The sequence below is a fragment of the Dermacentor andersoni genome, chromosome 4 (assembly GCF_023375885.2).
Source record: "Dermacentor andersoni chromosome 4, qqDerAnde1_hic_scaffold, whole genome shotgun sequence".
NCBI classification, from domain to species: domain Eukaryota; kingdom Metazoa; phylum Arthropoda; class Arachnida; order Ixodida; family Ixodidae; genus Dermacentor; species Dermacentor andersoni.
This window is the reverse complement of record NC_092817.1, coordinates 211,575,102-211,602,252: the sequence shown is the minus strand read 5'-3', so window position 1 is coordinate 211,602,252 and position 27,151 is coordinate 211,575,102. Positions and strand designations below refer to the sequence as shown.

General features: G+C 46.4%; 1 protein-coding gene across 1 annotated transcript in view; it reads right to left on the bottom strand.

Moving 5' to 3' along the window:
- The window catches only part of LOC126538482 (adenylate cyclase CyaB), a 75,081-nt gene extending 55,417 nt beyond the window's left edge, over positions 1–19,664 (bottom strand). The window contains exon 1 of the mRNA XM_050185325.3: positions 19,512–19,664. The gene's annotated coding sequence lies outside the window, so the exon portion shown is untranslated. The remainder of the gene's footprint in view (positions 1–19,511) is intronic.
- Positions 19,665–27,151: the final 7,487 nt, after the last annotated feature.

Here is a 27,151-nt window from a genome sequence, read left to right as displayed (position 1 = left end):
TGGACCTAGTTCACCCTTCTTTTGTAAACACCGAGGACTATACAGGGAAGGTAACTTGGTTCAAGTCAGTGCTTGAGGAACATCGCGTGTGTCTGCCAATAGTACGAGTGACAATTTCTGGTCCTTTCGCAGAACTAGAGACAGAGGCAGGCGTTTCGAAGACGCTACCAATGGACTACGCGTATCTCTTTTCAAACCATTCGGGGCGTTTGTTACGGGGGCGCGGTCAGGAGTTCGGAGAAAGAAGGATGCAGGCATTAATCCGCTCGCGAGCACGCCAAATCGCCGCTCAGCTTACCGAGTACCCCAGCGCAGCGGTGGCGGAACGCGGGGAAGCGCGTTCACTAGTAGAACCTCGGACAACGGAGGAAAAAAAAAAACGGAGTGACAGCAGAGGTGCCAATTAAAGTGATCACCGTAGAAAACTCGCGTAGCGAAGAAAGGTCGTCAGTGGAAGTAACAGAAAGGGAGAGCAGCTCTGTACTTTCACCTGCCTCTGGGGGATTTGACAGGCTTCTTCAGGTGGACAGGGAGTCGCTCATCGCGGAACAACAGAGCGACCAGACTCTGACACGTTTACACTACAGCGCGAAAGAGGGCATAGCAAAGCGCAACGTTACCATCCACGAAAAGGGAGGACTGCTGTATAGACACTACCGAGATCATAGAGGCTGTATCCTCTACTAATCGTTCCGGAGATGTAGCGAGCGGATCTCCTGACTTTCTGTCCCGGAAATGGCTAGTCGGGCCATCTAGGAATCAACAAAACGAAGGAGAGGCTCTTGTTAGAATATTACTGGCCAGGATACTTTAAGGATGTGGAAAATTATGTAAGGTCCTGTGACGCGTGTCAGCGAGTTGGGAAGCCGGGGGATAAACGCAAGGCACATTTAAAGTTGTTTCCCTTAATCACGGAGCCATTCCGTCGGCTAGTGATCGACACAGTTGGGCCTTTACCACTGAACCGATCAACGTGCATGTACCTTTTGACCGTGCTCTGTCCCGCGACAGTTTCCTGAAGCGATTCCTTTGAAGGAACTGAGCTCCGCCGAGATAGGCGACGCTCTGTTGTGCGCGCTTGCGCGAATCGGTCTTCCTGCAGAGATTCAGGCTGACCAGGGGAGGGTATCTACAAGTGCTTTAACCACGACGTTCCTAGAAAGGTGTGGTGTCCAGCTAATGCACAGCTCGGTGTACCATCCACAATCAAGCAGCGTTGAGAAGATGCACTCGGTGCTTAAGAGAGTGTTACGTGCATTGTGCCATGAACACAAAGGAGACTGGAAGGACTGTTTACTCGCAACCATGTTCGCGTTGGGAACAGTCCCACATAAGGCAACGGGGTTCACACCTTCCGAGATGGTGTACGGTCGACAATCCGTTCCCCCTCAGAATGTTAAGACAAATGTAGGAAGGAACAGGTGAAAGCCAGACGGTGGTGAGTTACGTTTTAAAATTGCTGGATCGCTTAAGCATCTCGCGATAACTGGTTGAAAAAATCTAAAAGAGGCCCAGGCAACCGCGAAGGCGTACTATGACAGAAATACGCGTAGGCGAACATTTAAGATAGGCAACAGGGTCATAATCCTAAGGCCTTCACGAAAAAACAAACTTGAGATACAGTGGGACGGACCCGTAAAGGTTACCCAGAATATGTCGCAGACTAACTAAACCCTAGAAGTTCTTGGAAAAAGGAATAAAGAAATAATTTACCCCTGCAATTTAATGTAACCTTATTGTGGAAGGGAAGAGGTTGTGAACATGGTGGTAAACGAGTCTGAAGAAGTAGCGGTCAAACTTCCAGTTTTAGCGACAGTGACAAATGCGGAGCGCTCCATAGAGGACAACCTGAATCTGTTTGTAAACCGACTGGCTCTCGAGGCCGATCAATTAAGCGACCTCCGGGAATTCTTTGAGGAATTTTGCCAATGCTTCAGTAGCCGGCCGGGGAGAACGACGCTCATTACTCATGAGATTGAGTTGACATCAGAAGAGCCCCTCTAATCCAAACCGTACCGGGTCTCACCTCGTCAGCGAGAAATAATGGAAGTAGAGATCAAATGAATGCTTGAGTGGGTAATCATTGAGCCAGCAGAGAGGGACAACACTTCCCCGATTATTCTTGTAGAGGCGAGCGGGAAAGAGCCGCGGCCATGTGTGGGCTATAGGAAATTGAATGCGATTACAAGGGACCAACTTTACCCTATACGTAACCTAGAAGAACGAGTTGAACGGGCGGACGGAGCCCAGTACATTTTAACAATCGACTTAGGGGGTACTGGCTGGTGCCCATGTCAGAAAGCTCAAGTCGCTACGCAGCATTCACTTCCCCGCTTGGCACATTTCGACTACCAAAGTTTCGGGCTTCAAAATGCACCGTTTAGCTTTTCCAAGCTCATTCCGAACTAAAAATAGGGCATATCAATAACTTTCCTAAACCGCAAACTAAGACGGATGTCAGAGCCTTTCTGGGGCTCGTGGAATATTACCAGCGGCACATTCCAAATTTCTCACAGGTAGCCAGCCCCCTGACAGACACCCTCTGAAATGGAGAGCCCGAAAATTTTCGATGGAATGAGGCCAAGGAAAGCGCATTTCAGCACCTGAAAAAGGTTGTGAGCTCAGGACCAGTGCTTCGGACCCCCGATTATTCTAAGGAATTTATCGGGCAGTGCGACGCTAGTGACACAGGGTTGGGAGTCGTCCTCAGCCAGATGGGCGAATACGCGGAGGAGCATCCCGTACTGTATGCTAGCCGAAAATTAACGTCCAGAGAAGAGGCGTACAGCGCTTCCCAAAAACAATGCGCTTGCTTAGTTTGGGCGGTCCAGAAATCATTTTGTTATCTGTACGGAGCGAAATTCACTTTCGAGACCGACCACTGTCCTCTGACCTGGCTCAGACACATGTCCTCTAAGAACGCACGCTTGCTCAGATGGAGTCTGATTCTCCAGGAATATAACTTCACTGTCCATTAGAAAAGGGGCAAGTTAAATTGGAAGGCGGATGGTTTGAGCGGGTTGGTTTCGGTAAACCGACTTATTACCTTCCTTCCTCTGACTAACGAGGTAGTAACTGTTATTATGGGCTGGAAGTCATACTTGTAGTTTCAAAATTTGCTTGTGTATAGTTCATCATCATCATCATCAGCCTGGTTACGCCCACTGCAGGGCAAAGGCCTCTCCCATACTTCTCCAACAACCCCGGTCATGTACTACTTGTGGCCATGTTGTCCCTGCAAACTTCTTGATCTCATCCGCCCACCTAACTTTCTGCCGCCCTCTGATAGGCTTCCCTTCCCTTGGAATCCATTCCGTAACTCTTAATGACCATCGGTTATCTTCCCTCCTCATTACGTCCTGCCCATGACCATTTCTTTTTCATGATTTCAACTAAGATATCATTAACTCGCGTTTGTTCCTTCACCCAATCAGCTCTTTTCTTATCCCTTAACGTTACACCTATCATTCTTCTTTCCATAGCTCGTTGCGTCGTCCTCAATTTAAGTAGAACCCTTTTCGTAGGCCTCCAGGTTTCTGCCCCGTACGTGAGTACTGGTAAGACACAGCTGCTATAAACTTTTCTCTTGAGAGATAATGGCAACCTGCTGTTCATGATCTGAGAATGCATGCCAAACGCACCCCAGCCCATTCTTATTCTTCTGATTATTTCGGTCTCATGATCCGGATCCGCAGTCACTACCTGTCCTAAGTAGATGTATTCCCTTACCACTTCCAGTGCCTCGCTACCTATCGCAAACTGCTGTTCTCTTCCGAGACTGTTAAACATTACTTTAGTTTTCTGCAGATTAATTTTTAGACCGACCCTTCTGCTCTGCATCTTCAGGTCAGTGAGCATGCATTGCAGTTGGTCCCCTGAGTTACTAAGCAAGGCAATGTCATCAGCGAATCGCAAGTTACTAAGGTATTCTCCATGAACTCTTATCCCCAATTCTTCCGAATCCAGGTCCCTGAATACCTCCTGTAAACATGCTGTGTATAGCATTGGAGAGATCATATCTCCCTGCCTGACGCCTTTCTTTATTGGGATTTTGTTGCTTTCTTTATGGAGGACTACGGTGGCTGTGGAGCCGCTATAGATATCTTTCAGCATTCTTACATACGGCTCATCTACACCCCGATTCCGCAATGCCTCCATGACTTCTGAGGTTTCAACTGAATCAAACGCTGTCTCGTAATCAATGAAAGCTATATATAAAGGTTGGTTACACATTTTTCTATCACCTGATTGATAGTGTGAATATGGTCTATTGTTGAGTAGCCTTTACGGAATCCTACTTGGTCCTTTGGTTGACGGAAGTCTAAGGTGTTCCTGATTCTATTTGCAATTACCTTAGTAAATACTTTGTAGGCAACGGACAGTAAGCTGATCGGTCTATAATTTTTCAAGTCTTTGGCGTCCCCTTTCTTATGGATTAGGATTATGTTAGCGTTTTTCCAAGATTCCGGTACGCTCGAAGTCATGAGGCATCGCGTATACAGGGTGGCCAGTTTCTCTAGAACAATCTACCCACCATCCTTCAACAAATCTGATGTTACCTTATCCTCCCCAGCTGCCTTCCCCCTTTGCATAGCGCCCAAGGCTTTCTTTACTTCTTCCGACGTTACCTGAGGGATTTCGAACTCCTCTAGACTATTCTCTCTTCCATTATCGTCGTGGGTGCCACTGGTACTGTAGAAAGCTCTATAGAACTCCTCAGCCACCTTAACTATCTCATCCATATTAGTAATGACATTGCCGGCTTTCTCTCTTATGCATACATCTGATTCTTGCTAATTCCTAGTTTCTTCTTCACTGCTTTTAGGCTTCCTCCGTTCCTGAGAGCATGTTTAATTCTATCCATATTACACATCCTTATGTCAGCTGTCTTACGCTTGTTGATAACCTTCGAAAGTTCTGCCAGTTCTATTCTAGCTCTAGGGTAAGAGGCTTTAATACTTTGGCGTTTCTTGATCAGATCTTTCGTCTCCTGCGATAATTTACTGGTATCCTGTCTAACGGAGTTACCACCGACTTCTATTGCACACTCCTTAATGATGCCCACAAGATTGTCGTTCATTGCTTCAACATTAAGGTTCTCTTCCTGAGTTAAAGCCGAATACCTGTTCTGTAGCTTGATCTGGAATTCCTCTATTTTCCCTCTTACCGCTAACTCATTGATCGGCTTATTATATACCAGTTTCTTCCGTACCCTCATCAGGTCTAGGCTAATTCGAGTTTTTACCATCCTATGGTCACTGCAGCGCACCTTGCTGAGCACGTCCACATCTTGTACGATGCCAGGGTTAGCGCAGAGTATGAAGTCTATTTCATTTCTAGTCTCACCGTTCGGGCTCCTCCATGTCCACTTTCGGCTATCCCGCTTGCGGAAGAAGGTATTCATTATCCGCATATTATTCTGTTCCGCAAACTCTACTAATAACTCTCCCCTGCTATTCCTAGTGCCTATGCCATATTCCCCCACTGCCTTGTCTCCAGCCTGCTTCTTGGCTACTTTGGTATTGAAGTCGCCCATTAGTATAGTGTATTTTGTTTTGACTTTACCCATCGCTGATTCCACGTCTTCATAGAATCTTTCGACTTCCTGGTCATCATGACTGGATGTAGGGGCGTAGACCTGTACAACCTTCATTTTGTACCTCTTATTAAGTTTCACAACAAGGCCTGCCACCCTCTCGTTAATGCTATAGAAGTCCTGTATGTTACCAGCTATATTCTTATTAATCAGGAATCCGACTCCTAGTTCTCGTCTCTCCGTTAAGCCCCTGTAGCACAGGACGTGCCCGCTTTTTAGCACTGTATATATGCTTCTTTTGGCCTCCTAACTTCACTGAGCCCTATTATATCCCCTTTACTGCCCTCTAATTCCTCTAATAGTACTGCTAGACTCGTCTCACTAGAACGTTCTAGCGTTAAACGTTGCCAGGTTCATATTCCAATGGCGGCCTGTCCGGAGCCAGGGATTCTTAGCACCCTCTGCTGCGTCCCAGGTCTGACCGCCGCCGTGGCCAGTTGCTTCACAGCTGCTGGGGACTGAGGGCCGGGGTTTGATTGTTGTGTTCATATAGGAGGTTGTGGCCAAGTACTACACCAGGGTGGCCAATCCTGCTCTGGTGAGGGAGTGCGTTACCGGTTCTGGTCACCGGGATCAGGCCACACTCCAGGCCTGTTTATGCAATTTTATCAACACGCGGATACTTTTTTTTGATCCGGTGGAAAATTGCGCGGCACCGGGGATTTGTACCACGGACCTCTCGCACGCGAGGCGGGTGTTCTACCTCTACGCCACCGCTGCGTATCTGTGTATAGATAAAAAGTTGTTTTTTTATAAATTGTTTAACTTTCTCCCGTTTCTTTTGCAACGACAATATCACTCTAGCCTTGTCGGCATTCGGGGAGATATGGGAAGCTGTTTAGAAAGGTGGTTGGAACTGTTTTATCAAAATTAGAAAAAAAAACAAGGGTTGATTTTGACATAGTAATAGCCTGACGAGTCAGGGGTGAAGAGCCTGCGCTCGCACGTTGTGCAGCGCTCTGTTGTTTCGTTTGTTGTACGTACGTTCTCCAGAGCTCGGGATCCAGAAATTCGTCACACCAGGCTCGTCACCAGTACACTGCATGTTCCATCAGCGTTCCTCATGGCCAGCGAATTGAGTTCACTGGCCATTCCAAACTTCCGGGGCGAGGAGGAGCTGTTGGATACGGACCCTTTTCCTGGCATCACTCAAGTTGCCGGACCACATCCAATCGCCGTCGCATTCCAATTATGGTGCGCCGGGGCGCGTCTACCACGTTACCGGACCCGTCAGACAGGTTGGCGACCCCCACCTTATGCGCCGCACGTCGAGCTATTGTCTCCCCCCTTGCTTGACTCTTCCCGAAAGTGCAACGGGAGGCTGGCACGGTTCCAGCTAGGTAGTTGATCGTGGTCCCGAGCAAAGCTGTTTTGCGGCTCTGGAAGCTCGTTCGAGAACAATCCATCTCCTCCAGCTGAGCGCTTCCAGGCGAGGAGGCGACGCCGGAGGCAAGTCCACCCTCGGACAACGGAGCCCTTGGAGCGTCCCCATTGGCCGAATGTAACGGCACTTGCACGGTCGCCTACCATTGGAGGAAAACGACGACACCTGAACTGGCTCGACGATTGGCCGAAACTGACGTGACCCCGAGAGACGGAAGGGGTTAAAAGCGAGAGACAGGGAGAATTCTTTTTTCATTTTTCTTGCCACGGGCCGCAGCGTCCGATTTGCTGCCGGCCGTCGATGCCGTCATTACTTTGTGTTATTACAGTAAATAATGTAAATAAACCTTCAGTTCTCAAAATCCTCCTCAACGTAGGCCAACTCCCGCACTCAACGGCAAGATCTAATAAGTGGTAGCATACCGCTGAGCGTATTTGGTAACCACAACGATAGACACACAGTTCGCGAAAATAAACATAGGAACGGGGTTCACTGAGTTGGCCGGCCTTTTCGAGCTCTGGCATAGTTTTAAAAATGAATGTGACGAGGTATGACGCACAAAATAGTATGTGCCAACTTTAATGAGTCAGCGTTGTCATACTTGCGCCATGGTGGCCTGCCACCAGGACATCATGAAGTTGCGGCGATGACAGTTTAGCTTGGGTGCTTGAGAATAAAAACGAGCACATCAAAGACTTCCGAGCGACGTTTCTACGGTTCAAGGGCACATCCCCCCCCCGCCAAAAAAAAACACACAAAAATTAGCCTGCGAATACGGGCATCATAACGTAGAGCACTACAGCGCTTGTTGATCTTATTCAGGATGACGTCAGCGTTTCATTCAGCGCTTATTTCTGAGAAAATGAGTTGAAGTTACGTTTATGTGCATCACAATGGTAGGCGTAACCAGGCAAAAATTTAAATAATTTCATTAGAGGGTGCCTGAGTACTCCGTGGAGAAAACGTACGACAATGATAGCAAGAATACAACATTATTAGAGAGTATCATTTGAAAACAAGTTCACTTATTAACGCAGTGTACTAAAAAGGAAGTACCTCCACAGTGTAGCTGTGGAGGGCGCAAATAATGAACAGGCTAAAAAACAGTCTTGAAGCTCTGCAGTAAACTGCACAGACCGTTCGCGCCTTGGCAACAGGATAAGGTTGCTCCTGAAGGCAGAAAGTCTAGTGGCCAATTAAGTCGGCCAATTGGCTCTCGCCGCTTAGAAATCCCGCAAAGGACACGATGACGCCACAGCGTCAAGCCACTGTACGCCAACAAATAAAGACAACTTTTTTAAAGTGAAGCTTTCTTTGCTTCTTCCTTCGACTTTTCCACTGGTTCTGTTGCTGTCTGGCACGCCGTGTCGGAGGAAGGTTCAGAGCGTGCCATGGAAGGAACGTGGAAAAGAGCAAATGCGGAGCAATAAGAAACTTGTTTGGACCTTTACATCGCGTCACATGTGCATAGCGCCCACTGGAGCTCCCTGGGCGTCGTCACATTAGCCTCTTGACAACTCTAATTATCCGTGACCCCCAGCAAAAAGCATTGCAGAAACTGCAGCGCTTACCCTTATCCTAACATGCAAGTCTTGAAGAATGGTAGATAGAATGGAGGGGGGATCGAAGGACGGGACAGGGAAAAGACGACGTGAGAGGATAACGAAACTCTACTACTGTAAACAAGACAGCGGTTGCGGGCAAACTGAAGGCACGGCACTGCACGTTTCTGCTATTTCCAAAAAATAAACACCATGCAAATTTGTCAAGTGGACAACTGACGCAGGGCGTGCATAAGCAAAGCCGCAATTAATTACCGTAGGGTATAGGTGACATTACTGAAGTGGTCGCACGTCAAATCAACACTTCTTTGCCCGCCGCGATAGCTTGACGGCCATGGCTTTCTCGAGGTCGGGCGTTCGATCCCCGCCGCGGGAGCCGGTCTTCGGTGGGAGCGAAATCCAAAAACGGTCGTGCACTGTGAGTTAGGAGCACGTTAAAGAAATAGGGCAACGGATTTGAACTTCCGACTACCGCAACCGAGCATAAGACATGGCTCAGTAAGATAATGCCGCAGGCGGCTACGCAATTTGTCCGCCCTTCGTGGGTTTTTGCTGATTGGTATAGGTTGCACCACATAGTGTCGATTCTCGGTTGCCCTGGCCTCTTGTTTCCCGCATCTTACGCTTGCACACGGGCTTGAGCGCGCCTAGGTACACGATTTATTTTTGCTAAATTTGAACAGCGCTTAACACTTTTGCGTAAAGATAAAAAGGGAAAAGCTTTTCAGCGCTTACCAAGAGGCCCCGAGTGTTGTATGATCCGCTCGTCGCGTCTGCTTGTCTCTTGTCGTCCGAACACTCGTGTTCCGGGTGGTTATTCAGAATGTTCAGTCGCACTATCCCACTGAGATTCGCACAAAGCAGGCCACCTTGACGGCTCTCAGTGGTGTTTTCATCCTTTCTACAACTTCGGACAGTGATTATACTAGAGCTAATGAGAAGGAGGGAATGTTATTCCGGGAAAGCAGCGAGCCTAAGCACTAGGGAGACGGGAATTGTATGCCTCATTAAACCTACAGTGGTGCCTTCTTCGATCAGTCAAGGTCGACCAACCTGAGCTCGGTTAAAGCGCACACATAGCACTCAACTAGGGAAACCGGGTAGTTTATAACCTGAACGTTAGTGGCCATAAATAACAGAGGGAAAAAAAGTAGGAGTATTTAAAAAAAAAATTCTTTAAGAGGGTCTCCGTGTGGACGGTAGTGGCGAAGATATGTAATTCTCTGTTACAATGATCAACTAAAAGAAAAGAGATAAAAAAAGGAAGGAAATTGTGGATTTGAACTCGTGACCCCTGGATGTTGGCCGGAAAGATGGCTCAGTCAGTTGGTCCGCTAGACCCCAGGTTACTTTGCAGCGGCATAGCTCCTGTTCAGAGCATCGTACTTACGTGGAAAGACCCTGATGTTCAAAGTTAATCCGGAGTACGCCACCAGGCGTGCCGCATAATCCGATAGTGGTTTTGCACGCAGCGCACCATAAGTCTGCCAAGACGTCTGCCGCAATGCGATGTGCCATGTGAAGCAATGACAATGCGCAACCCTCTCACAGGTTACAAACAAGAATGCCTCAAGCAAACACGGCTCGCTGTATGTTGTGTATTACGCGGACAAAGAACAGTAGTGCACGCAATGTAACATTAGCCATCAATTCTCGTATTGCACTATACGCTGAAGAAATCATACATTCGCAGTCAGCATTACCGTTAATTAACGACAATCAAAGCAAAGAACACAGAAAGCTTCGCTTATATAGATTCGCACTGTGCGTGGGATCCGCAAAATTTTTTTAGACAGTGAATTTATATGCTTAAGATGGCGCTCATTAAGGCAATATTTTCATTCGCAATGAGCAAAAGCGGCTGTCGTGTCCATGGTAGAATTGATTTAAACGGCTTCAATCCCATGGCCATTACATCGCTGCCAACTTCCGTGGGATCGTAGTCGTCAAAATGGGATACGAGTGACAGGGAAATCAGGAGGTTGATGAACGTCAAGAAGACAGAAGACTGCATAATTAAGACGTCAGGGAAATTAAATGACTCTTTGAACAGCGTGGTCAGGGGGCCATGCTATGGGTTCAACGTCTGCTAGAAATCCGCCAAAATATGAAAAGAGGCCGACAAAAATGTGGGCATTTTGGGAAAGGTGAAACCGCTTGAAATCTCAGGACAGCATTAGCTTAAATGTAAAGGATTGCCTAAAAAAGAACATAACATTGACAGGGGGGCCAAACTTTGGCTCAAATAAATTGGATGTTGAAGCAGATCAGCTGAAACGCAATGGTGCGAAATAAGGCGAGAATGTCGGCAAGTGTTGAACAAAGGTCAAGTAGGTCTTGTGGCCGACGCCAGCGCTCGGCAGCTGTCAAGTGACTGCATGTATAAGCGCAATCGATGCCTGGTCGTCAGTCATTACACGCTGATTCGGGTCTGAAATTTTGGACGCGGACTCCACTACGGTATCAATATATGACGGCTGGTACCGATTCTCGTGCAACCAGGATGGGAACAAATTGTCTCACATGCCGAGTGTCACCTTCCTCGAACTTCCAGCATTCCTTACCCACCGTAGTTGCTTAGTGGCTATGGGGTTCGGCTGCTAATCACGAGGTCGCGGGATCGAATCCCAGCCACGGCAGCCGTATTTAGATGGGCGTGAAATGCGTTAACACCCGTGTACTTGGGGTTAGGCGCACGTTAGAGAATCCCAAGTGGTCCAAATTATTCCGGAATCCCCCGCTACGGCATGCCTCATAATGAGATCGTAGTTTTGGCACGTAAAATCCCGTAATGTGTTATGTAACATTCGTTAAGGATGTTCTTGGCAGTCGCACAACTCTTGAATACAAGTAATTATCAGGAGCTGTGCGCGAGGTCTTTGAGTTGTCGGTAGCCTTTATGGCGTTCGATAAATGCTAGTCTACATTGCGGCTATATTATAAAGGCGGAACGGCAACATGGTAGACAATATGGAGAGCACACAAATCCTGCATATATTACTGCAGAATAATTTTAAATAGCGGTCTTCCTTCACCCACGTGAATAACCGTCATAGGAGACTACATTGGAAACTAGCTGCAAGTACTGTATATGTCATACCCAAGGGTGTACCTGGCTTGGTGGCCAGTAAATGTGATGGAATATTATGAGCAGCTTCGGCAATAAGCCGGCGACATAGAGACAGTTTGCTCAATTCTTATTTCGTGACTTCTGCGTCGAGGTGCGAAACCAACATATCCATGTATATGTCTTAAAACTTAAAGAGACACTAAAGCGAAACAATAAATCAGTTTAGACTAATGCAGCATTGTTTGAGAACCCTGCAGGCATCATTTCAAAAAGATAGTTTGATTATTAGATGAGAAAATGAAGTTCCAAGTATCAGTATTTGAATTTCGCGCCGATTGATTGATTGATTGAAAACTTTATTATTCCACCGAGCTGGGGTGCCCGCCTCTTAATCTACACGTAGGTAGGGGGGGAGGACGAAGCAGTCCCCGCGCGTTGAGGACGGTGAGTCTTCACGGCCTCAACGGCCAGGCGGATTGCTCGACGCTGGTCGTCTTCAGCCTCGCTCTGGAGCAAGCCGAAAACCCGGCGCCGGTACGTCAGCGTGACGTCAGGGATTCCAAAGTATGTTTTCGCATTTGGGCCGCGTTGGCTGAATGATGATATGTGGTTTTTATTGGCGCAAGGGCCACTTATGGCCAAAGAGCGCCATGACAAATGGTAATTTAAAGGATTTATTGTGAATGGCGTGGACTGTGAATTTATTATGGTAGGTGTGACATGGCTGTATAAGGGCCTAAAAATTTTCGCTGTAAATGGCGTAAATATATAGTCTCTAAAATAATGACACTGATTAGTTATGGACGTGGACGATGGCAATTGTGCTTTGATATAAAGAACATACGAAGATGAAACAACAGTTACACTAGAGCATCAAGACAGCCCTGGTAATCACTGTTCAATCACTGGGCTGGTAATCACGTGTTAGAATTTCCTGGCCAAATTATTTTCAGAGTGTCGGTTTCGGCTAAGAAATCTAGGACTACTTGCAGTTTAAAAAACGGTTCATCACTGAGAAAAAATGCAGGATGAAGAGGTATATTTTCCCGATATGCAGAAAGGAAATACTTTTTCCTCTCTGTTTCTAGTGCAGGGCACTGGATTAGAACATGGAGGACTGTCAAACTATCGCCGCACCTACTACAAGTAGGAGAGTCCCCGCCAGTCAACAGGTAGGAGTGAGTACTGTAAGTGTGCCCTATTCTTAATCGGCAAAGAAGTACTTCCTTGTACCGTGCTGTTTTCTCACTTATCCAATTCCGCAGCTTTGGTTTTATAATGTGTAATTTATTCAAAGTTTCTGTATCCCACTCTGCTTGCCAGTGATTTCTTAATTTACGGCGCAGGAAGGGCTTTAGGTCTATGGCAGGAATGGGGATATTTCCATCTGTGTCGCTAAAACTCACTGACGTAGCGTTTTCGTCAGCAGCTACGTTCCCTTTTATACCTTTATGGCCGGGTACCCAGCATAGTATAATCACTTGGTTGCACATATATGCAGAGCACAGCAAGCTATACAGCTCATTCAGAACGGGATTCTTATGTTTTCGTAAGCTAATTAGCGCTCTCACGACACTTAACGAGTCTGTAAAGACAACAGCCTTAGCGACATTTCTGCGCCTTATGTGTTTAACAGCCGAAAGTATACCGTACGCTTCTGCCGTAAAGATACTGGTGTGTGGGTTTAGTGGCCCTGATGTTGAAAATGAGGGTCCGAGAGCTGCATAAGCAACACCAGCAGGAGACTTCGAAGCATCTGTGTAATATTCGTCACAGGAATACTTTTCTTTAAGTTCAAGAAAATGCGATTGTATGTGAGCCTCAGGTGCTTGTTTCGATATTTCTAAAAAAGAGATGTCACATCTTATGGTCTGCCACTCCCAAGGCGGTGGAAGCCGTGTAGGAGCCATTAAGACATTGTGTAAAAGAGGGACCCCTGTGTTTTCTGAGAGTGCTTCCACCCGGAGGAACAGAGGAGGCCTAGTGGCCGGGCGGTTACGAAACAGCCTTGCAGTGGAAAAGTCGGATATAGTGGAATGACAAGGATGTTTAACATCTGAGCTAACTTTCAGGGCGTAGGAGCAAGTTAAGTATGTCCTTTGGTAGTGCAATGACCATTCGTTTGATTCGACGTAGAGGCTTTGCACAGGGCTAGTCCTAAAGGCGCCTGTAGCAAGGCGGATACCTAGGTGGTGAATAGGATCTAGCATTTTCAAAGCGCTAGGTGCGGCAGAATTATAGACTATTGCTCCGTAGTCAAGCCGTGTTAATATGAGACTTTTGTAAAGTTTTAGAAGGCACCGTCTGTCACTTCCCCAAGATGTACGTGATAAGAGCTTCAGCAGATTCATAGTCTTGAGGCACTTTGATTTCAGATACTTCAGGTGTGGTACAAAGGTTAGCTTGCTGTCTAAAAGGATACCTAGAAATTTATGCTCGTGGCTCACACATAGCCGTTCTCCATTTAGATCTATTGCGGGGTCCGCCAGTATGCCTCTCTTGTTAGAGAACAGGACGCATGTACTTTTTTGAGGGTTTAGCTTAAAACCATTTTCGTCAGCCCACTTAGACAGTTTATTTATGCAAAGCTGTACTTGTCGCTCGCACATACTTAGATTGCATGATTTGAAACCTATCTGGATGTCATCCACATATACAGAATAAAACATAGTACGTGGAATGACAGTCTGGATCGAGTTCATTTTGACAATAAAAAGAGTGCAGCTCAGCACACCACCTTGTGGAACACCGGCCTCTTGTGTAAATGGGCGAGACAGAACATTACCAACTCTAACACGGAACGTCCGATTGGCGAGGTAACTCTGAATCACGTTCAACAAGTTGCCTCGAACTCCCATTTCAGACAGGTCACGGAGGATTCCAAAGCGCCAGGTTGTGTCGTATGCCTTTTCCATATCTAAAAATACTGACAGAAAAAACTGTTTATGGACGAAGGCATCACGGATAATTGTCTCGATGCGTACAAGGTGATCTGTTGTGGATCTACCTTCCCTAAAACCGCACTGTAAGGGATCAAGCATCTTGTTGCTTTCCAGAAAATGGATGAGGCGACGATTAATCATTTTCTCAAACAATTTGCATAGACAACTTGTCAGAGCTATAGGCCTATAACTGTCGGCTGAGGAAGGGTCCTTGCCCTCTTTGAGAATGGGGATTACGATTGCTTCTTTCCAGGCAAACGGAATGTAGCCTGCGGAGAACATACAATTTAAGAGTGACAGTAGTGTTTCTTGGGCTTCAGGGTGTAGGTGTCTGATCATCTCATACACTATTCTGTCACTTCCTGGGGCGGACTTGTTGCAACAGTTCAGTGAGGCCTGGAACTCAGCCATTTCAAATGGACGATTGTATACTTCATTGGATGAGCTGTACCGACCCAAATTCATCTGTTCTGCTAGTCGCTGGTATTTCAGAAATGTATCTGTGTAATGAGATGTACTGGAAATGTGCTCAAAATGTGATCCTAGACAATCTGCCTGATCCTCAAGAGTGTCTCCTTGTGTATTTAATAAAGGTAAGGGATGAGTTTCGCGGCCTTTTATTTTATTCACCCTGTTCCAGGCTTTTCGTTCGTCTGTGTATGAATTGATGCTGCTTATGTAGTTTTTCCAACTTTCGCGTTTAGCGCGGCGGCGCGTTCTTCTACCTTGCGACTTGATCGCCTTGAAATTAATCAGATTCTCTGTGGTTGGGGAGTTACGAAGGAGGTTCCAGGCCTTGTTTTGCTTTTTCCTGGCTTCCCTACACTCCTCATTCCACCATGGAATACGTCGCTTCGATGGCGACCCATTTGTTTGGGGAATGCATACTGATGCAGCCTCAATAATGAACGCGGTTATGTATGCTACTGCGTCGTCTAAGCTAAGATCAGAGATATCATTCCATGGCAGCTGTGTTAGTTCGCGAAACTTTGTCCAGTCGGCTGAGTCAACTTTCCATCGAGGAAGATGTGCATGACACTCACTTTGTTTTTTAAGGTTTAGAACGACGGGGAAGTGATCACTTCCATAAGGGTTATTAATGACATCCCACTCCAGATATGGCACAATTGTACTAGACGCTATGCTTAGATCTATCGAAGAAAATGTTTTGTGTGTAGAGCTGTAAAATGTTGGCTTTTTCTTGTTCAGCAAGCAGGAACTTGAAGAGAATAGAATGTTTTCTACAAGCCGTCCTCTCGCATCACAGCGAGAGTCGCCCCACAGTGGGCTATGCGCGTTTAGATCACCGACGACTATGTAAGGGCGATGCAGCTCATCAATAAAGGTTTGAAATATTGTGCTAGAGAGTTGATAACTTGGGGGGATGTATACGGACGCGATAGTAACTAGTTTATTGAATAGCACTGCTTGGATAGCAACTGCCTCAAGAGGAGTTCGGAGTTGCAGTTGCCGACAGGCAACGCCTCTGCCTACTATTATTGCTACCCCGCCGGACGATGCAACACCATCATCTCGGTCCTTCCGGAAAATAGCGTATTGCCTAAGAAACTTTGTTTGTGTAGATTTAAGATGTGTCTCCTGAACACACAGCACCTTTGGATTGTATTTGTGTAAGAGTTCTTTGACATCATCGAGGTTGTGGATCAGACCTCTCACGTTCCAGTGTAATATTTGTGTATCCATATTGTTTGTGTTTATGTGCTGTGTGTCAAGAGGAGTCAAGTTTGAGAAATGACTCACGGAGCCGTTTCAGGCCCCGTGATTATGGTACGGGTTTTGTCTTTTTTGGAGCGGTCGCGAGACTCGCGCCGCTCCCGAGGCGCTGGATGCGCCTTCTGGCTCGGGGTTGTGTCCATCGACTCTTGGGAGCCGCTGGACTTCCGCTCACACAAGCGGGGTGTTTTCACCTTAGGCCTTGCCTCGAAAAGCAGGGCCTTGGAGGCCACCAACCCAGAGGTCGATGGACCCTCCTTCAGAGATGGCGCAGCAGAGCCGGCTGCTGTCGCCTGTGGGGCTGGTGGCTCTGCCACGGCCACATTCTTTGTGGTCCGGGCCGAAGCCGGAGTCTGTTGCGGCGTTGCCCCCTTACGCGCCGCAGCAGCATACCCTGCGGTATGAAGAAAGGAAATGCGCTTTCGCGCTTCCTGGAAGGAAATGTTCTCTTTTACTTTGAGGCTAATTATTTCTTTTTCTTTCTGCCTTGTAGGGCAAGCCCTAGAGAAAGCTGCATGTCCGCCGCCACAGTTGGGACAGTGGAGTGCGCCATTACAATTATCTGAAAGGTGATCCTGGACACCGCACTTTGCGCAGGTTTGTCGACCCCGGCAACTTTGTGAGCCGTGGCCATACCTCTGGCACTTGAAGCATCTCCGAGGGTTCGGGATGTATGGTCGGACTCGAACTTTAGTATACCCTGTTTCTAATGTTTCTGGCAGCACACTGGACGCAAAGGTAACGATCAGATGTTTAGTTGGAATTTCTTTGTTTTCCCGTTTGATTATGATTCTCTTTACTGTGGTGACGTTCTGTTCCTTCCAACCTTCTAGAAGTTCTTCCTCGCTGAGATACAACAGGTCGTCGTCGGAAATTACTCCTTTGCTTGTATTCATGGATCGATGTGGAGTCACTGTTACGTTTACATTACCGAAGGAGACCAGATTTGGGAGCTTGTCATGCTGTTGTTTGTCACGGACCTCAAGCAGGAGATCACCGCTAGCCATTTTTGTGACTTTGTAGCCTGGGCCAATTGAGTCAGTGAGACATTTCGCAACCGTGAACGGCGATATCATTCTAACTGTCTTTTCAGGATTTTCACTATGAATAACGTGAAATCGTGCGAACGTTTGCTTAGGTTGACAAGAAAATAGCAGCTTTTCTTCGGTGCGTCCTCTTTTGTTAAGAGGCCGATCAGACAGACGGGGGAAGGATGATAAATCCATACATGTTTATTTGATTTCGGCAGCCATGCCAGCCACCCACCATCGAGCCCAACAAGGGGACGCTACAAGACCCGAAGGAAATGCAGACGCCAGCTGTACATAGACGCTATAACCTAATATAATAGACCCAAGGTTGGATAAACTACACCAGGTTAACCCTTGCCGCCAGGAAATAAGGAAGTAATAAGAAGTGAAGAGAAGACAGGAAAGATAAAAAAGGTGAGAGAGAAAGACGAAGATGGAGAGAAGGACAGGAAAAGGCGACTGCCGATTTCCCCCGGGTGGGTCAGTCCGGGGGTGCCGTCTATGTGAAGCCGAGGCCGAAGAGGTGTGTTGCCTCCGCCGGGGGGCCTTAAAGGTCCAAACACCCAGCATCGGCTCAACCCCCAGGATCCCCTTTTCCCCAGACACGGCTAAGCCGCGCACGGCTACACGCGGGAGGGTCCAACCCTCGTGTGCTCGGGTACGTGGTGTCGCAACACACCAAACGCCTGCTGACGCAGACGCCCCTGCGGGGCGCGTTGGCTGAATAAAGGTTCCCGAAACTTGCCATGTTTAATATTTGGTTCCTTTAGAACGCAATGTAGTCAATCTGTACCGCTATATATAATTAGTAGGCCCTAGGAGATGCCATCAAAATCCAAGACGTCACAGCACCCAGGTGAGAGAACTTAAGTAGGCGTCGCCACCTGTATTTCGTTTTTGCGCTTTTTCTGGCTTACCAAACGTCTTATCGTTAAGGGGAGTATGGTAGAGCGATTCAAAGACGGGACAAGAGAAGACACAAAGGGACACACACAACGCTAACTTGTAAGAGTGGTGTTTTTGGTGTTGTAGAACGGTAACTTACTGATGCAGAAGAAATCATTTTTCACTTTAGTGTCGCTTAAAGCGCATCTGGATTTGCAGCTGCTGCGGTAGCCCATGAGTGCGGATAGCAAAGTTGCTAGGGAAATAACTGGGGGCGCCTTCACGAAACTAATAGGTCAAAATCAAAAGCCGTCCACGACGGCGTCTAGACGCTGTGCGATGTTCGGACGTTAAGAATGTGTGCCGACTGAAGAAAGGCTGCCACGGAGTGCTTCTGAAGGTTACCCTAGCTTGTTTACTCCGCAGCGTGAAAAATAAAATTAGACAAAGGAAAAAAAAACAAAAGAACCATATCAAAAGCCCAGAATCAATCATGGCTCGTCACGACCAAACGCTCTTAGGATCACAAGTCATTTCCAGGCGACGAGCGGCTACGCTTTACCAAGAACACTGATAACGCCGGCGTGACAAGCATTGTGGCGAAGTTTAATGCGCAGGGATAGCGTTTAATTATTTTATTTATGTTTTGTTGACGTCATCACGCGTCACCGCGAGAAGTTTGAAAACATGTTTGAAAAGTTTAAGGTAAGTATGCCACGTGGTGACACTCACGCGAACTAAACCCTCGTGTCCAGAAAAGCTGGATACGAGGCGGCTTTTGTGGCAAAAAATTACATGTTACATTTAGAAAACAGTTAAGAATCATGTCACCAAAACTACAATTGATACCAGCCGACAGGAGTCGCAGGCGCACCAAAGCAAGTAAAACCATAAACTTTACTGCAGACTTTTTGCGAGAAAAACCACCAGTCCGCCAGTGTCCATGCAACGAGCGCTCGCTCGCTAGCAGACGACGCGTTTGACAACAACGGCAAAATCGAAGACATCATGTTGTATAACACATGCCTCTAATATATATACGTAGCAAAAAAGTGTCGATATAAATTTGTATTTGAAATAAAGCTTCATTATAAGAGCGTACGTGCGCGATCGGTCCGCGAAGAGCGTCTCCGCTGCATTTCAGTTCGCTCGCAGTGCCCTCGCACAATTTTTGCACGCGCGGAGCGGGCGAGCGGCGTTCGGTCCACTAAACCATTGTCTAGTAGTTTCCTACAAGTATCAGACACTCTACTCTAGCCAGGCCACTCTTTAGGCTACTGATTACGTAAAACAGGCTGTCAGCTCACCAGTAGTAACCGCCTTCCTCGGTTGTCTCACAAGCCTTCCGATCGGCAGCTTCTGCTTGGCATCGGTATCAGCACAGCGACATTCAAGACACACGGAGTGTTCCAACATGTGTTATCACAGAGCACCTATACAAAATTAGAGAAGCGAAAGTGTACCTTCCACAGTGGAACGGAAATAAGAGTAGCTGTGGCGTTGTGAACTAAGGTGTGCGACCGAGAGATGGCAGCGGCAAAATCAAAACTAAAATCGTCATCATTACGTAGAGAGGCGTGCGTCTATTCGTCGTACAAAAATACCTCACGTGACCTGATCCTAGGTGCCTAGGGACAGCATCATTTAGGGATTTTTGAGAAGGCGCGATGCTGGCGCCGAGCGACGCCGTGGCGTGTTCGTCCTCGGCGTGATCGTTCTCTAGACCGCGCGTTGTTCAACATTGCTCATGTAATCGTGCGTGCGTTGCTTGTGTGTTGGTTGTAGGTTCTGTGTTACTTGGCGGAAAGCCGTGAGTAGTGGCGGTGCGGCAATGCGGCTTTGGCCTCGATGAGCTCTGGCACTACAGAATCTGCGTTGTGTGACCTGTGCTTTCTTGAGAACCCGGCGGTGGTGACAATTGAAATATCGAAGTGATCTAGCCACCAATATCGAAGTGGCCTAGCGCCTCGGCAGCGAAGTTCTGCGAACCGCGAACTTCGCTTCAGTCTGGCAACATTGACCCGCAAAGCTGGCAACAGGTTTAAACCACACCAGTCAGAACTCTGCCCAGACGTGTGCCCCCGTCTTGGTCTCATCAGTGGCTGTCGCGGGATTGTGGTGTGCTAGCTCCTTGCCTAGTATGAAGTTTACGACGCTAACACACAGCATGTTCACGTTTTTCCGCGCTGTATGTCATTTGCATGACGGCCGAGTTGAAAACGAGATATGTAGTGTTCTTTGCGTTTGTGTGCTGTAAATTACTTTCTATTGTGGAAGTTCTGGGAGTCTTATTACGCAAGGAGTGCGAACGTAAACGTAAACACATATGTGTGTCTGAAATTTTGAATTACCCATAATGCCCTTTACGACTGATATGTGGGCTACACGGCCTGTGTGAATCAGCTACCGTATGTTGCGACGCTCTTTCGTGTGGTAGAATGATGCATGGTGCGCGTTTATTTCTGTACTGTTGTAAAAACCATTTGTTTATTCACTCAATACAAATGTACGGCTCCTTCGCCGCAGTACAGCTTAGTTACGCAGTGAAGCATACTAAAAGTGGGAGGGGGCCGCTATCAGCCAGCATAGTATGTCCACTTAGGCGACCTCAGAGGCGGCGGGTGCGCGAGTGTATAATTTAAGAAGTCTTATTATGTCCAGTGACAGTGGAGATCATTAACTGTAGCACCAAAGTAGTGGACCACTACCAGAACAAAGGCATGTAGTATGCCCATCTCAATTCTTGTGCTTATGCCAGTCTTCTTTTTTACAGCAATAGCTGCTATGGGCTAACTCCCCTGGTTGTTCCGATGTCTACTGGTGTTGTCACTCGAATTCCCGAATTTCTTGCTAGATTATTGCAAATAATGTTCTCATTGTGCTGTGAGGATTCAAACATACGATCAAAAGAGTGGCAGTCCACAATTCTACATTTCAGCCACTCTGCTGAAGGTACAATTGTGGTGAATACTGATACCGGAGAGCGTGATCTAGCCAACAGGTGCCTAGATTGGCTACCACCTGCTCAATGTCTGCGTACTGTATATAGAGCTGGCATCCACACCTTCAAGTTCTTACACATGACCTTCCCATTTGTGAAGGCAGTCCTATGTTAAGTTTTCTTCTTGCATGTGATGACAATGATTGAGTACATCTGCTTCATTAATCTTCTTCTAGTGCTTGGCTTCTCAGATTTACTGGATGGAGCTGTTGGTGTCTTGTTTTCCTCAAGCAAAGCGAGAGGCCTAGCAATGGGTAGCCCAAATATAGATTTGAGAAAACCAAAACGAATTCAGCAGTAAGAAGCTAAAGGGTTGTTTTGGTGTGGATCAGTGGCTAAGTCCGGATATGAAAGAGGAGGAAGAAAAGCCAAGTATTTCCACTTCAACACTGAGGCACAACTCCCACAAATAAATACGACTCTTACTTATTTTACTTTTTTAAGGAGATTATCGACTTGCATTGGCAAGTGTTCACTTCAACAAACACTGCATGAAGTAAGCTTCCTGCACATATTTCACCAGCTACTGCATCATTGTTTCACATTATGAGTGAAACTGCAATTTTCTTTATGCCACAACTTGCCCAATTTTGTGTTTTGCAGTAGGATGTTAGCAGTGCTATTAAGGCACTTAAATACTCGTGAATAGTAGTACAGAGAAAGTAAAGTAAGAAAGCAGTGGCTTTTTGTGCATAGACTATGCATACACCTGGTGTTCTTATGGTCATTTTTTCCCTATCCGCTAAACCATTCTAAACAAGAAAAGTTTATACACAATTAGTTTATACACAGACCACAACTAAACCACGGGTATCGTTGGTAAGCAAAGTATATTTATTCGGTGACATTTTCTGCAGCCCTGCTATTGGGCTTTCCTTCCTTCCTTTTCAGCTGTGCAGGTTCATTAAGAAGTGATAATACAGTTTGACAATTTTAATCGTTGAAAGACTTAGCGAAACCTTTTTCGGGTTGTTTTTTCTTGGTTTCAGACTCTTCACATTGCATTTTAAGGCGTGCTTTCTGTGTTTGTTGCTTTTTCTTTACGAGTAGGGCATGTCAACGTATTTTACACCATTTCAAGTATGTGGTGCCATAGACTGTTCTTAGATGGAGTCTTGCCCTTTCATTCTGTACAATATGATGTCGGTTTTTTGTGTCCAAGGCCGTTTTACAGCGTGATTGTGGCATTTTGCTAAGTTTTGCCTCTGTCACCCAAGCTTGAAAGATTGCTACCCACTGGTGGTGGCATGACACATGTCGCGTTTCTTCTTCAATAAAAGGAAGTCTATCACTTATCCTGTGCACTGGTTGTCGTTTGTGTCTTTGAATTGCAATTTGTTGCCTATATTTGCTCTTTTGTTGCATTTCAGATTAGGAATGGCTATCATAATTGACATTTAACCATATTGCACACAATGTGGATATGTAATTGCAATATATGGCCACCATAAATATAATAGAGGTTAATAATTCAAGAATAGTGCCTTTGCATGGTGGTGCAGCCATGAATTGTGGCTATAAGGTACCAGCGCTGCTGATAGCACTGTTTGTGCAGAATGTAGTTCAACTCTACTACTTTCAAACATCATTGTTTTTATCTGCATTTGTATAGCTCCAGTTTCTGTGAACAACACACATCTGGTGGAAGAGTGGCTTGCACCTGCTGTTGGGTCCAATGAATAGCCAAATTTCTGCCTGTTTTTATGTTATTAGCATATTAGTAAAGGCAGTCGTTTTTATAGTAGCCTGTTTGCCCATTGTAGAAGCCGCTGCAGAGTGTCAGGATCTCATACACATCTTCAGCTTTGCAGGGGACACAGCATCTGGCACATAGTTTGTCACAGGCCATGTATTCGGGGCAAGTTGAGTTCATTCACTAGTAAAGGGAGAACCAAGCTTCTCGGATATGAAGTAAACCGCCTGTATACTCAGTGGCCTTCATTTTGTGTGACATATGTGGTTATAGCAACCATTGTTTTAAGCACTTCTTGTCCAGCAGCGGTCGTTTGCTTTTGAAACACTCAGGATAGCTTTCAGCAAGCTGGACAGGAATAACACTGAAAAACCAGCAGATGTTAATTGTCGCACTTATCATGCGAAGCTTCGTACAGTGTGATGAGGGCATAAATAAATGAGGGTGTTCCTCAAGGCCTTGTAGCACATGTCCCGAGTTTGGAGCAACATGATGTATAGCACTTTTTTGATCGCATGCTATAGGTTTAGCAGGTGTGGCCATGGTTGAAGTGCAGCGCAAGGTGAAGAAAACAGATATCTATGAGCAGCACCCTGGTAAAGGAGACTCTGGGAAAACTAGTGGGAAGCCTGTTGAACATCTAATTGATCCAGTTGCTGGCTTCATCAGGCAAAGTGTGATAAAGAGAAGGAAGTCATCAACACATCAGAAGGTTTTTGCATATAGACACTGTGGTTCTCAGTAGGTCTCTTATAACACGCCAACAAGTCTTAGTGCGCAGACTATGCATGACCAACTACATGTGCCTTCTGTTTGGACAAAGAACTGCTCATTGTAAGTGACGAAGATGGAGTGGACAAAAAAAAAGAAAACAGCAGCTGCATTGATCTGGTTTCACTGGTATCAACAGTGTTATGTAAGTCTGCATCGCCATACTCCCCAATGCCTTCTTGGGTGACATCAACAAGGACCAGCTTGAGGCAAGGGGTAATCGACGTCATTACAAGCTAAAAATGCATGCATGCATGGAGAGCACTTCGTGTCCAAAAAGTAGGCACTTCCACAGGGGCACTCGAGAAGGAACATATTATTGACAGTGGGTAAAGACAAGCTTCTCTGCTACTATACACCCAGCATTGTTGCCACGTAGCGACATCTGAAACGATCCCTCTCAAAGAGGAAATCATCTTTGTGTATCGATAAAGAGGGCAGATAGGCAGAGCCCCTTCAGCAATGATGCCCGCTTCAAAAGGCCCAGTTCGCACATCCTGAATGCTTCCTTCTTAGACTTTGCTGGGTGCAAGCATTCTACTGTCCAAAAGTTGTCATTGTTGGTTTGGTGGCAGTAGTGTTCATAAGCGATTGCAACACACCTCCCTTCCTAGTTAGTCTGGAGGCTCACGGTGCTCATGAAGCAACACCATGAGACAAGCAAGGTGACTGGATGCCTCCAAGCCCTTGTTCGTTTATCACACTGTTCTGTTAGTAACAACCATGAGATCTGAAATCAACAAGCTCAAGTTCAGCACTCGTGTGGTTACTGTGGAGGAACCATAATAAAAAGCTCAAAACAGAAAACTCAAGGGAAAGGATAAGGCACCATTTAACACTTAGTATTGCTGCAGCGCACCCCCTTTTATTTTGTCTGGTCATGCTACATTTTTTTTTCTATAGATAGGCATAACCTTTTCCTGAGCACAGCTTACAGCAGAGAGCATCGGTGATGTTCCCAATCGGGGTCCGATGTTTATATACGCTATGCTGGCTCAAAGAGGCTCGAAACACTGCAATGCAAGCTTCTAGTAGAAAAGGTGCCTGGAAGGAAAAAAAGCTGTGCTGCAACCATCTTGGCAACATCTTGTCCCATTAATAAAGATTGTGCTTCCGTATCAACTTCAGCCCTCCAGTTTAGAGTACAGTACCTGTGCACTTATGAACGACGAATCAATTCTCAAGGAGCATGTGCAGTCCAGAAAGAAACATAAGCATGAATCCGCATTGTGCTCCTGCATTGAAGGTGAATAATGCATTACAAAATGGCGAATGTGCTTTATTAAGCTTCCCTGCAATATGAATTTGTAATGTACAAAGAATTGTCAATGAAGCTTACTACAAGCACAGATGCACTTACAAATTATATCACAATTGAATATAATGAGCACAGTGTAAACCTATGTGCCCTTTCCACTTTTGGTATGCTTTACTGCACGATGCTTATTTCCACCCACGTATTGCGGTGTAGCAAGCTACGAAAGAAACGTTGCATAATTGAACTTTTTAAATTACCTTCTTCGCAATACACCTAAGTTCTGCGGTGAAGCCTAAGCAATGTACTGCGGTGAAGCATACTAAAAGTGGAAAGGGGCCACTGTCACTGGACATAAAAAAAAGAATCCTTTAATTATACACTCGCGCAACCGCCACCTCTCAGGTCGCCTGAGTGGGCATACTATGCTGGGTGATAACGGCCCCTCCCACTTTTAGCATCGTTCACCGCGTAACTAAAACGCACTGCGGCGAAGAAGCAGTACATTTGTATTGGGTGAATAAACAAATGGTTTTTACAACAGTACAGAAATAAACATGCACCATGCATCAGTCTACTACATGGAAGAGCGTCGCAACAAAAGGCAGCTGATTCACACAGGCTGTGTAGCCCACTTATCAGTCGTAAAGGGTATTATGGGTATTTCAAAATTTCAGACACAGAAATATGTTTATATGTTTACGTTCGTACTCATTGCGTAATAAGACTGCCAGAACCTCCACAATAGGAAGTAATTTGCGACACACAAACGCCAACAACACAGACATATGCCTCCTTTTCAACTCGGTCGTCATGCAAATGACATATAGCACGGAAAAACGTGAACATGCCGTGTGTTAGCATCGTAAAATTCATACTAGGCAAGGAGCACACCACAATCCCGCGACAGCCGCTAATGAGACCAAAACGGGAGCACATATCTGTGAACGTGCCAATGGAGACCCACTCTGCTCCTACACCACCCCCGCTGCACGGCTGCACCACTTGTTTCAAGCACAGCACACATTCAGCGCTGAACAGTGGGCGGTCGACGCAGTCGCATTTACATGACTTTTAGTGAGCAGCACATCCCTCGATGTCCGTTAAGCAAAGTCGGACACGGCGACGCCACATCACGGTTCGCAGAACTTCGCTGCCGAGGCGCTAGGCCACTTCGACATTTCAGTTGTCAAGGAAGCACGGGTCGCACAACGCAGATTCTGTACTGCCAGAGCTCACCGAGGCGAAAGCCGCACCACCACTACTCGCGGCTTTCCACCAAGTGACACAGAACCTACAACCAACACACAAGCAACGCAAGCACAATCACATAAGCAACGTTGAACAACGCGCGGTCCGCGTGGGCCGGAGAACGATCATAGAATAAAGAAACAACTTTTGAACGATCACGCCGAAAACGAACACGCCACGGCGTCCCTCGGTGCCACGGCCTTCTAAAAAATCCCTAACGATCCAGGCATTAGGGTTGTCAGTGTTGCCAAAGCCTCTTATGCAACCAAATGCTTGAAGTATGAAGTTACAGTAAACTGCCAAAGACTTTTACCAACTGCACAGGAGGAAATGCAGGTAAAACCCGGACCAGCACACTTGGTTGCAGGAGTGATTCACTGATGAGGTAAGAAGGTGACTTACAGTTGGTGATAGGGTATACCGAATGCAGGTATGTGCAGTACGTATATATACTGTTAGGCCGAAACAGATGAATTTTCTCGAAAGCAATATTAAAAGCTCGCTTTTTTTTCTTCACAATGCCACTCGTGCTTTAGGTACGTGTGGACAGGGTTATATAAAGCTGCATAGGCAAACCGATATAACTAGATACAGCTGTTCAGTGTAAAATTTTTCTGGGCTAAATCCTTGCTCCTTGAACTCGTTCGAGATCATTAACTGTAGTACCAAAGTAGTGGACCGCTACCAGAACAAAGGCATGTAGTCTGCCCACCTGAATTCTTGTGCTTATGCTAGTCTTCTTTTTTACAGTAATAGCTGCTATGGGCTAACTCCCCTGGTTCTGATGTCTACTGGTGTTGTCACTGCAATTCCCAAATTTCTTGCTAGAATGTTGCAAATAAGGTTCTCATTGTGCTGCAAGTATTAAAACATACAATCAAAAGATTGGCAGTCCACAGTTCTACATTTCAGCCACTGTGCTGAAGGTACAGTCATGGTGAATACTGATCCTGGAGAGTGCGATCTAGCCAAGAGG